The sequence below is a fragment of the Protomyctophum bolini genome (genome assembly GCF_963924005.1).
Source record: "Protomyctophum bolini genome assembly, chromosome: 11".
Taxonomy (NCBI): Eukaryota; Metazoa; Chordata; class Actinopteri; order Myctophiformes; family Myctophidae; genus Protomyctophum; species Protomyctophum bolini.
Genome location: NC_137872.1, coordinates 31,030,330 through 31,035,495, shown reverse-complemented (window position 1 = coordinate 31,035,495; position 5,166 = coordinate 31,030,330).

Genomic DNA, 5,166 nt, shown 5'->3' with positions numbered 1-5,166 from the left:
ACCAACTGCAGCTTCTGTCGTGGGGGGGGGGGGGAATCAAATGCCCAATCCAAATAATTCTTATGAAAAGATCAGTCAATGCAATGCATAGCAAAAATGTTGCTGTCAATGGGCTTTTGATACTGCGTTTGTGTTATATAGCTCCCCTTGTGTAAACGTAGTTCCTTAGTTGTTGAATTATCCTGACCTTTGCACTTAAGATACATTATATGTCATACAAGGGACATACATTTAAACTGCTTCACACATTGAACAAGGAGTAGAGCTTATTCATTATTATGGCGGTTGAGGACAATGGTTTGCTGAGAACTCTGTGGTTGGGACTGTATTTCTCTACCATATTTCACCTGGTAAAGGTCTATATACCAATCATCTACCGTATTTCACCTGGTAGAAAGGCCTATATACCAATCATCTCTGCCATATTTCACCTAGTAGAAAGGCCTATATACCAATCATCTCTACCGTATTTCACCTGGTAGAAAGGCCTATATACCAATCATCTCTGCCATATTTCACCTGGTAGAAAGGCCTATATACCAATCATCAGGGTTCTATCAACTGAAGCGCAACTCAGTTCACTTGTGACCGACCGTGCAATATGCTATTTGGTGTTGTTTTGTTTTTTGTGTGCACCAAAAGAAAAAAACATTCAGCAGCCATTGCTTCAAAATTTCAGCGCTCTTGCAGCGATAGTTGCCCCGCCGTTTGGTGCTGTTATTGTTGAATAGCTTAAGTATAAAATATTCTATAGTCTAATAGTCTAAATCTACAAGGCAATCTAAATCTTTCAAATATTTGTAGTGGAAGTATTAAAGTGTCCCACCAAAAAATGTAAAGTAAAGTAAGAGTGCTCAAAATTAAGTGCAGTTACTTTCCACCACTGTGAATTGCTATTTGTTGTGACCAGAGCATGTGCGGGCCAAAATACAACCACCCCGTTGTTTAAGTTATTTTATTATATTAACATACTACCATACAGATTGGACAAAATAAAAATGTATTCATAAAAAAAAAAAGCCTCTTTAAGTATCCTACAAATGGCTGCCCGGTGCCCCTAGAGGACTGAAATGGTATCGCAATGAAGTGCTATACGTGTTGAACAGGTGTTCATACTTTTCAGGGTAAATAGGTATACTGTGAACCCACATCCTATATGTTTCAGTGGTTCATATACCATCATATATACTGTACTGTCCACTACACTGGTGCTGCCGGGTGCAGTGTGTGCGTGTGTGTGTGCGCGCATGCACGTGCGCGGGGGGCCACTGTGTCTGCTCTGTGTTGCCTTACTGTTTAAGTGTCTCAGTAATCTGTCCGGGCAGTCTAGTGAATTCACTCGCATGCTAGAACAGTGGTTCTCAATCTGCGGGTCGCACTGTGGGGCTCTCCTGATGACAGGGAAGTGATTTTAGGGGCTCCTTCTCCAGATGACAGTGAAGTGACAATTTAGAGAACTTTTTAATACCTCCAACAAAAAGAAAAGAGGGAATAATACTATTACTGCATCAAATGTAATACATAATTTGGCAAAAATTGTCAAATAATATAATTTATATTTTTAATTATATTATAATTATATTATTTGACAATTTGGCCAAATGTCTTTTTATATTATATAAGATTTTTTGTGAGCTTGTAGATCTGCTGTTTTCACATTGTTTTATCTGTGGAACAGAGTTGAATGCACAGCCTGAAAGGGTTGAGAACCACAGTGCTAGAAGACTGCTCCACGTCTAGATTAGAAAGCCTCATGGTCATAAATATTATGTGGTTGGTTAAAGACTAAAGAGTCAAAGGTATACTGTGCCAGCAAATATATATATATATATATTTATGTATTTATTTATTTATGATGAGGATAGAATTTCTCATGAATGTGTTTAACTCAGAGCACTGTGTGAATGCGGTGATACCCTTTTCTGCTGTTAAAATGATGTGATGTGTCATTGTCTCTTGGCTCGAGGTGGCAATATTTGAACGGTATAGCTTTATTGAATGGTTGTAAAGTGACTCCATGACATGTTAACTGTATTCAGTACATTTAACACTTAGGAACGTTCATGCACATACAGTAACGTGCTTAAACGTTGAAAAGGATTTGACTCTTGCCCAAATGCTGCACTTCATATTTCCAAAACTTTCTTTTTTTTTTTTTTTTTACTTTTCATTAAGTGGGTTAGTCTAGCTGAAAATACTTTTGGGAAGATAAGAGTTTCCTCCAGCAATGGAGGATCAAGGACAAAGAACAACTTCAAAATACTATGTTCATTAATATGTTGGGACTCTTGGTGTGGGTGTAGTGTATTGTAACTAATTACAATTGCTCTGTCACTAATTGTGTAGCTTTCAACACAAGTAATCTTGCTTCTACTAAAAAGGGAACGATTAAAGAATCAGAGCTTTAAAAGGGAATCGTTAAGGAACCAGAATTTAAAAAAATCCTAAAATTATCCCAAGACCCAACCCTAGTTGAGATGTGTAGAGATTGAGAACCATACAGGTTTATATATAAAACCACCTCAAGGTAACAAACAATGAATGTGTTTTGTGGTTGTCACTGTCCTTTTGAAGAAGGAAGAATGAACAAAAACAATGTGTATGTTTATATATCTGAAGTATAGATGTTAAAGAGTACAATTGGATTTAGAGGAAAAAAACACATTTTTAGAGTCATATACGTGAGTCAAATTCGTCAGCTTTCTGTGAAGTTGGGACCTCCTTTGCGTTGTCCTCTTTGATGCATTGCACAAGCGCTTGCTGTCTTATAGATAGGATCTTAAAGTGATCGGTGTTATTCCTGTTACGGTCATCTCTGACAGTTTAAAGCCTCGCTCATACTTAGACTCACTCATGCTAGAAGATCATGGATGACAGCCATGTGGGTCCTCCTCGGTCACATAATATGATTCATTATAGGATTTAATTCCTCAAAACCTTTATTTTTTATTTTTTTACATAATACCGGCATGTTCATTCATGTTTGTTACCTTTAATTCACAAAAACTTCCATAAGTAAGTCCAATATCCCATGTAACATATGCATGGGGCTATGATTATGGTACAGTGGACCAAAATGTAGGCGGAAACACCAACATAACAACAGTATGAATTAGGCATAACAGTGAAAAAGGACTCCATGCCTAAAACGCTGGTAGTCTACACTATGTTGCTTTAAAATCCCTGGAATTCTTGCAAGTGAGAAACAAATTTAAGATGTGTCTCTGTGCCCTTTGTAAAACAGGGGCTATTATTAGCTGCAGGTGCGTATGGGGAATGCCAATGCACAAACTTTTGTCAGAGAGGAGAGGAATATATCTGATAGGGATTGTGTTGTAAAATGTACATTCTCACGTTCAAAACAAATGTATAATCTATATAAGTCAAAGATGCCCCATGCAGGTGGCCAGATTTCTAACCATCACATTTCTGTTTCCAACCACTTCTGGCGGTCCTCTGAATAACCAATATTGTGTTATCAAAAGTCGTAGGTTCCATGATCTCTAGGTTGTTCCTGTGTGGTGTCTGTGTTCTAATGTATTTTTGTCATTGATCTCGCGTACACGTGTACAGACAGACGGGCACATGGTGTGTGTCATTAATCCGCTGCGTTTGCATACAAATGAGTATTCTGGTGGTGCAATCGGTGTTATAAGTGCGCAACTGTGCTTTTTCGCCATCGATATCGAAAAATCTGTTCACACAGAGAGGTGAGGTGAGGCCACTTTATCCTTTACACGTCTGCCGTCGTTTGATCTAAAGCAATATTTATCTCTGTTCTCTGTTGTAGCCTCTTTTCACTGTGGTCATTGTTAGGCAGACTCCGTATGCCATGATGATATATTATGTTTAACTGTTGAAGTGCACGTACAAATGCTGACACAAAACTGATGTAGACTTGCACAGATCTATCACATACACTTGACGGCGATATTTTCACGCACACTCACGCACGCTCGCACACGCTTGCACACACACACACACACACACATGCACATCACTGTAAGGTGTTCCAATGACCTTCCACCTCGCCTACACATTTGTGATCTTTCTATCTCAGTTGTCTGGTTTCACGGCAACACACCAAATAAAGTGCTTGTGCAATGACGATGTACCCTCCCTGTGTACTGTATATGAATTATTTGAGGACGGGCTGTTTTGGCTAAGGTACCAACCGCCCAGAATATTATGGACGCTACAGGTGTTCAAGTCACGAAACTTCATTCTAACCGGTAACGGCAAACGTTTAAGTGCCGTTAAAAACCTTAAATAGGTGACTATAACAGTGTCTATAAATCAGTGGTTCCAAACTTTTCAGGTGGAGACCCAAAAGAGAGTTTAGACAAAACACTTCTCGTTATGTGGAAAGCTAAAAGCTGACCCTCTCAAACACAGTTAACCAAGTCCACATGTATTATTGGCTGCTATAATAATAATAATAATGATGATGATGTTCCAGACTGCCTCCAGCAGAGCACCACAAGCTGCTTCTCCGCACACATTTTTACATGACTAATAATCACTGTCTGTACACGGCCAAATCCACAGTGTTCATTTACACACACACACACACGCACGCGTGCGCTATAACTAAAAATAATATAAAATAACTATAGCTCTATGTTCTGATAGTACTCTTCATTGCTACGTTTGTTCAGTAACACTAACAGGAGTCTCCTGCTGTCTCTCCAGCTCGTTTATTAAACAGAAAATGCATTTTCAGGTTGTTGGGATACCAATTTGATTATCCAATCAGGAGAGAGAGAACTCACACAGGACAAACGAGTGAACTTGGAAGTGGTGAGGAAAAGAAGTGAGCAGAACAAACTTGGAATCGAGGTTAGAAAATATGCTGGAATTGGCAATGTATTACCTGGAAAGGCTTATTGTTTTGGCTGTTTCCTTAGAGATGTCACCCTAATTTGATTAGGCACCTCCAAATTGCTGGAAAAGTGCATGAGTCACTCACTCTTAACAAATAAAGCTGTACAGTACATGCTTGCTTAGGAATGTTGTTGACGAAACACCACAGAACGACCAAGCAGGCCATGCACCATGTCCAATTGTCCATGCATGGCTGAATGCATGCACAGCTGCCCACACAATACATTGAATGCATCGTCAAAACATAATGATGCATTTCTTCTAAATGCTTAACATGGTGTT